The sequence below is a fragment of the Hordeum vulgare genome, chromosome 1H (assembly GCF_904849725.1).
Source record: "Hordeum vulgare subsp. vulgare chromosome 1H, MorexV3_pseudomolecules_assembly, whole genome shotgun sequence".
Lineage (NCBI taxonomy): Eukaryota > Viridiplantae > Streptophyta > Magnoliopsida > Poales > Poaceae > Hordeum > Hordeum vulgare.
Window position 1 is genome coordinate 274,617,414 of NC_058518.1, and position 8,074 is coordinate 274,625,487.

Here is an 8,074-nt window from a genome sequence, read left to right on the forward strand (position 1 = left end):
ATCCCAATATCGGAGGCTAGAAACGCCCCTTTTGTCATGCATATTATATGCCGACATGTGAATCAAACTTAGATATTTTACGTGTTGCCATTAAGCACTAATTAAAGTCCTATGCCAATTTATTTCTTGGAGAAGGTCCGACCAAGGATCACACCATAAAACTAGAATATGAGCATATAATGTCTTAACTAATTAAAGTCCTATGCCAATTTATGCCAAGTAACACATATATTCTCTCAAATTTGTAACAAATTTGTAACGGACCAAAAAGTTTTGTTCCTGAAATTTCCGTTAGCTTACGATTCATCCATAGATGTCCAGGAAAAGAAAAACTAATTACTCTTAGCCCATTATATTTTCTTATTTCTTTCAGTACATCTCACATTCTCACATGAAACTAGGAAAATTTATCTCACGTGCAGTTTTTGTTCGTATGTAGACGAGCTCTCCAATGGTAGAATTTGGCAGTGCAAATATCCTTGGTTCCAGCCGATGCTGCTTCCCCTAAGTCTCAAGAGTTGGAGAGGTATGTACGTGGTTGCTATTGGTAGATTGAATGAAATACTGGAGGTTGGAACTTAATTGATTAAGTATGTGTTTTGCACTCAAGATTAATTGTTGTTTCAGATTCGTGGAAAATATGTACCAGTTTGAGAGTTTGGATTTCATAAATACTCCTTCCGCCTAGAATTAGTTGACTCATATTTGTCTAGATACATGTTTTAGTGTTACATATATCCGTATATATACAAATGTAAGACAACTAATTCTATTTTTTGGAAAATGAGGGAGTATTTGTATAAAAAATGTAATGGACGAACTAATACAAATTTTATTTTAAAATTTATTTACATTATATATATATACTTAATAACAAATTAAACAAATGCATGAACTTATCATGAATTCTATTTTTTTAATGTTTTGGATTTAGCCTTTGCATTTGGCACATGTAGAATGAAATATAAATGTTTTGGGGTGGGGGTGGGGGTAAATAAATTTATTCATATTTAAAATGAAATAAAAATGTTTTTCAAGATAGGTTAATTTAATGTATCCTGTTTAAAGTAAGAACTCTCAACTTTTTATTTGTACATGTGTATATGTAAAATATCCTCAGAAGGTATTTTATTAATATATTATGTAAACTAGTAGACCGTGCATACGCACAGGGTTGATGACTAGTCTTAGATAGTTTGAAGTTTAATTTTCAGTTTCTGTGACCTGTTTAGGTTGGACTAATTGTGCTCCAGAATTTATAACTTCGGATTTTTAACATCATCTTCAGGATGAACACAAATCTTTTTATTTCTAATATTTTTTATATTTGTTTCCTTTTGATTGATTCATGTGTAGTGTAATGTTCTTGTAGGTTGACAAGTTGTGGCATCTCGAGCATGTCTCATAGGAGAGTGGAATGAAGTCCATTGTACTGTTGGTACAGTAGCAGATGTGTCATTGTTTTATTGTGCAATTCTTTCTGTTCTTGCTATATTCCTGTGTAAGGAAATGTATTCAAGAGATGAGTTATTGTGTTATGTAAACCTGGAAGATGTATTATGTGATGTTATATGATGGATGATTTTAATTTGACTTGGAATTTTCTTGATTTGAATATGAAAAGTGTTGGATTTAATACTGGAAAAATAATTGGGTTGAAAAGGCCCAACAAATAAAAATAAAACCTAATTTTGAAACAAAAAGTTGCTGAATTCAAAAATGAAAAAGAACCAAAACTAAAAGTGGACCAAATGTATTAGGGCACTAAAAGGCTAGGGCCCAAAACAAATTTGAAAGAAAATACTAAAGTGGTTGTAAATAGGCTAAGACCCAAAAAGAAGTCCAATAAGAAAAAGCCCAAAAAAATAAAACCAGCCCATGTGATCAATAGAAATGGGTTGGGCTGATTTCAGCCATGATGTTTTGATTTCGTCGTAATTTTGCCACGTAGGACTGGGTTTGATTGGCAACGACGATTTAGGATCGTTGTAAAGGATACGACAATCCAGGAATCGTCGTAAACGTTACGATGATTTTGATCAAAACATCGCTGCTGTTCATTTGTGACGCTCCGTTTTCGACGCTTGGTTTTTCGTCGTGAGATCGTCGTAAATTAAAAACCGTGACGATGTAGCGACGAAAAAATAGCGTCGTGTATTAGCATATTCCTTGTGGTGTCTTGGACCGGAGTCTCATGGGCCGAATGCCCGTCCACCCGAGTCTCCTGGACTGGAGTCCCCTAGCCTCGTCCTCAAACGGGTCCACCATAGTAGTTCTCTGCTCGGGTGAATGAGCTGATGGTGGTGGCGAGGACGGCGCAACAGTCCGCCTACTTCTTCCGTGGCCACCACCTCTCCCTGTAACCTTCCCCTTCTTCCCTCCCCAACGAGCACCTCTCCCAGTGGGCAATGCCGTCGATGAAGAAGCACCCGTGGGTGGTGCCGTCAGTCTATCTTCCAAGGATCTACGGAGAGATAGGGGTGGAATGGAAGTACCACCCCTCGTGTGGGCCGCCGAAGAAGAACTCGTCGAGCGATCTTGACCCACGCCCACCATCTTTCAACACCTGCTCACCTGCCATGATAAAGATTAAGAGAAATTAGTACAACATAAAAACAATTAGATAGTATTGGAAACTTTTTGAGAATTAATGAATTACTTAATTGTGTTCTCAAGATTAGAGAGTATCCTATTATAATTTGTAGAAGGATTTCCACAAGAATTACTATAAGAATTGCCATGACCATTAGGAACATTACCGAGATATGGCCTAGTATTGCAATTACCCCTACTAGTAGAATGCACGTGCGTTGCTACGGGTAAATTGTAGGAAAATAAATACAACTTCATTGTGGCCATGATGTTGTCCAAGAGCCTAACCCAAATAACCTAAAGAATGCCTACATCTTATATTTCTCATATTAATACAAAAACAAATTTGTAGTCTGGTGGAGGTGGGATAGGTAACTTTAGTACTTTCTAGTTAACATAAAACTATACACCTACATATAACACAAGCAATTTTTGCACGAACAAAATTGGATAGCGAAAAAGTAGTTTGATAGCCAAATAGATTTGTAGTTAAAACCAAAACAAAGGTGACACACCTTGATTTGACACCAAATTATATATATATAAGCATATACTTTTTCTTCACAGAAATACCTAAATATATACTGCTTGTTAGTTTTAAACCACATTAGATGGATTCATTCATGAAAAGCTAGATGGAAGCACATAAGTAAGATCGGAAGCATACAACGGATCGACATTCTTTCCACAGCTCATTCCTTATGGAACTCCCATGTCATATATAAGAGTACATGGTTGACTATCAACACGACGGAACTCAATGTTAGGTTTAACAACATCTTCAATAGAAGATGTATATGCAAAAATAAATATCTTTTGCATCTTCGAGGCCCAAAATTACCTCCCCAACAGAGGGTTGATTGCAATCTCTGGCGACGGCTAGACGAATGCTGATGACAACAAACCTTCCCCTGCAACGACACCAGAAGAATGCTGCTAGCACTCCCCGACAACGGAACTAGAAGAATGTTGTTGATGGCCCACCAGCGCGTGGGTTCGCAGCAATTTTTGAGGATAGAGTATTCGACCCAATTTGTTGGTTTACCGGACAGGACGTGAGAGGATATTGTCGAGTATTAGCAGCTGAATTTGTCAAATTGAACCGCACCTGAAAGATTAGTATCTGCAAGCAAAGTAGTAACAGCAAAGTAGCGAGTAATTGAAGTGGCAAGGAACAACGGTATCGACAGCAGTAGCAAGACAAGTAACAGCAGTAGCAACAGTAGTAGCAGCAGTAGCAGCAGCAGGAGAGCAAGACAAGTAACACCAGTAGCAACAGTAGTAGCAGCAGCAGAGCAAGACAAGTAACAGCAACAGTAGGACAAACTCGTAGGCAATGGGTCGGTGATTTGTTTGGATGATATTCATCATGCAACAGCTATAACACGGAGAGATATGTGGCTAGCTCCCGTTCGTCAATGTGATGTAGGCATGCATTCCGTGTGTCGTCATACGTGCTTAGGGAAAAGAACTTGCATGACATCTATTGTCCATCCCTCCCGTGGCAGCGGGGTCCAAAAGCAAACTACGGGATATTAAGGTTCTCCTTTTAATAAACAACTGAACCAACGCATTAGCACTTGGTGAACACATGAACTCCTCAAACTATAGTCATCACCGGGAGTGGTTCCGGTTATTGTCACTCCGGGGTTGCCGGATCATAACACATAGTAGGTAACTACAACTTGCAAGATCGGATCTAAAACACACATATATTGGTGACAACATAATAATTCAGATCTGAAATCATGGCACTCGGGCCCTAGTGACAAGCATTAAGCATGGCAAAGTAGTAGCAACATCAATCTCAGAACATAGTGGATACTAGGGATCAATCCCCATCAAAACTAACTCGATTACATGATAGATCTCATCCTACTCATCACCGCCCAGCGAGCCTACGAATAGATTACTCACGAACGACGAAGAGCTTCATGGAATTGGAGAGGGAAGAAGGTTGATGATGACGATAGCGATGATTTCCCCTCTCCGGAGCCCAAGACGGACTCCAGATCTGCCCTCCAGATGAAGAACAGGTGGTGGCGGCGCCTCCGTATCGAAAACGCGACGAAAACTTCTCTTTTTTCTGGGACGAAAGGGGACTTATAGACCTGAGGTTGGGACGGCAGAGGCGTGTGGGCCCCACAAGCCTGCCCACCGCCACCAGGGGGTGGTGGCGGAGCCAGGGCTTGTGGCCCACTGGCCCACCCCCTGAGGTGGAACTTGGCGCAGATATTTTTCTTATTTTCCAAAAATTCTCCCCGTAAATTTTCAGGACGTTTGGAGAACTTTGATTTCTGCACAAAAATAACACCCACGCAATTCTACTGAAAACAGCGTCAGTCCAGGTTAGTTCCATTCAAATAATGCAAATTAGTGTCCAAAACAAGGGAAAAGAGTTTGGAAAAGAAGATACGATGGAGACGTATCAACTCCCCCAATCTTAAAACCTTGCTTGTCCTCAAGCAACTCAGTTGACAAACTGAGAGAGAAAGAAAAAATTGACAAACTCTGTTTGATCTTCTTGTTGAAACTATGTCTAACTAATAACCAGAATTTCAGCAAGATCACAAGTTAACCACATAAGCAAATGACACAAAGGTCTCACGGTAAACTAATATCAATGGCAGAATCAGCTAACGAGCAAATAATAATGAGTTTCAAATACCAACACTTCAATCAAAACAAGCATGAAGAAATATGAATAGGTGGTATCTCCCTAGCTCTTTCTGAGACAGCAAAACATAAATTAAGAGCACTTTCAAAGATCAAGGGCTGACTAAACATTGTGATTCATAGCAACGAAGATCCAGTCATAGTCATACTCAATATCAATCAAAAGCAAAGCATAAAAATGACAGAGGTGGTCTCTAATTGGTGCTCATATAAGAGGAGGATGACTCGACAGGAAAATAAATAGACATGCCCTTCGCAGAGGGAATCATTGATTTGCAGAGGTGCCAGAGCTCAAGTTTTGAAAACAGAGATAATAATTTTGGGTGGCATGCTTTCATTGTCAACGCAATGACCAAGAGTTCTCAATATCTTCCATGCTACTCATGCTATAGGCGGTTCCCAAACAGAAAAGTAAAGTTTTAACTCCCCCACCACCAATCAATCACACTCCATGGCTAGCCGAATCCTCGGGTACCGTCCATACTAACATCAATCCGGGGGGAGTCTTGTTTTATAGTTATGTTTTTGATTTAAGCGTGGAACTGGGAATTCGAATTACCGACCCCTTTCTCGTGAATGACTGTGAATAAACACATGTCGAGGATAACACTCCTAGCATGGAAGATACCAATAGCCCTCTGTCACCACATGAGCGGTTCGGGCATGCAAAACTGATTATTTCTTGAAGGTTTAGAGAATGGCACATGCAAATTTACTTGGAACGGCAGGTAGATACCGCAAATAGGTAGGTATGGTGGACTCTCATGGAAAAACTTTTGGTTTTATGGAAGTGGATGCACAAATAGTATTCCCGCTTAGTACAAGTGAAGGCTAGCAAAAGACTGGGAAGCGACCAATTAGAGAGCGACAACAGTCATCAAGATGTAATGAGTTTGACTAATATTGAATGCAAGCATGAACAGGATATAAATCACCATGAACACGAACATCATAGAGGCTATGTTGATTTTGTTTCAACTACATGCATGAACATGCGCCAAGTCAAGCCACTTGAAACATTCAAAGGAGAATACCATCCTATCATACTACATCACAGTCATCTCAAAATCTATGTTGGCATTCAAGACAAACCATTATAAGCTCTCAGCTAAATAAGCATGGCATCAGAAACTATGATCTCTAAGTTGTCATTGCAAACATGGTTCTCTCACAACAAAGCTAAATCTGGGTCGACAAGCTAGTCATATTTACAAAAACAAAATAGATAGAGTTCATATACCAACTTTCCAGTCTCAGTCACTTCATCATATATCATCATTGTTGCCTTTCATTTGCACGATCGAACGATGAAAATGATAATAAGCGCATTGGACTAAGCTGAATCTGCTGGCAAACACAAAGGAGAATACAAAGTAATATAGCTCTTTGAAAGCTAAACAGGTAAGCATGCAAGAACCAATAAACAATGTAACCAATATCTTCTACCTTGACACAAAGAAAAAGAAAACTATTTACACGGGAAAGCTCCCAACAAGCAAAAGAAGAACGAAAAATATTTTTGGGTTTTCTCAAAAGGACACAAAACAAGAAAACAAAAAGAAACTAGCATGGATAATACAGTGGCAAAGTGTAAACACCGGCTAACAAAGTGAAAGCATAAGCATGAATGTAAAGTCGGTGAGAACATGTACTCCCCCAAGCTTAGGCTTTTGGCCTAGCTTGGTCTACTCCCATGGATGATCCTGGCGAAACCCAAAGTCATAATGGGTGTTATACGGGAGTGCTGCAGCCACTGCCTGAATAGCTGCCTCACGAAGTCAAGCAGCAGTCGCCTCCCTCTCATAATCCTCTGCCTCTCCTATGGTTATGTAGTAACTTCGTTTAACCTGAAAGTCAAAGAAAGCACGAGTATGAAGGGTAATATGGAAAACACGTTGTCGGTTAAATATCAAGTGGTATAGGAGGGATACATGATCTCTCTCAAGGAACTGGTAGCGTGTTAGAGCGACACGATCAAGGTAGGCTGTACGGAGAGGAGGGTCTTTTGGACGGATGGATACTCCAAGAAAATTTGCTAAGCGTGTAGCATAAACTCCACCCAAGAAATCCCCCTCACTTGCATTTTTATTCAGCCTCCTTGCTATTATAGCTCCCATATTGAAGCTATGCTTCCTATGGTGGCTTGCGTGATATCTCTGGTTTATCCAACACTTATACTGGAGACAAAGTCTCTGACCGAGGACTTAGGAGGATCATTAACACTACCCCCATCAGGTATCTTGCAAATCCTATTGAAATCCTCCAGATCCACGGTATAGGATTTATCGTACAAATCAAACAATATGGATGAGTCACGACCAGCTAAAAATTTAAATCTACGCACGAAAGAGGAAGTGAGCATAGCATACTGTTCACATTTATCTGAGAAGAATTCTTCTAACCCGGCATTGCAGACAAGTGCATCAAACTCATCCTTGAAACCTGCTTCGATCATGAACTCATCGGAAGGCCATTCACATGGTTGTACCGGTGCGTCCCTTAGTTGAAAAGGTTCGGGCTCCCGAAAAGAGAGACGAGGACCCTTCTTACTTGAGGAACCACCATGAAACTTCCTCCTGAACATAATTTCCTTTTGCTGAAATTTTTGAAGTTCAAGAGAAAAAGTGAATAAAGACCCACCACACCTTGTAGCAACTACTCCTACTAGTGCCTAGAGACCGTATCACGCGCTAAAACTACTTGGAACCAGCTAAAATCAACATTTCTAGCTCAAGAACAGGGTCACCAAGGTAGCAAGAATTCATGAAGGATAAAGCACTAGAGCAAAAACTAATTGGACCAATGG

General features: G+C 40.0%; 1 long non-coding RNA gene across 1 annotated transcript; it reads left to right on the forward strand.

The window, feature by feature from the left end:
- The first annotated feature begins 347 nt into the window (after positions 1–347).
- On the forward strand, positions 348–1,544 carry LOC123409546. Its single transcript, XR_006612863.1, has 2 exons — positions 348–526; positions 1,373–1,544. It is a non-coding gene; the product is annotated as an uncharacterized LOC123409546 (long non-coding RNA).
- Positions 1,545–8,074: the final 6,530 nt, after the last annotated feature.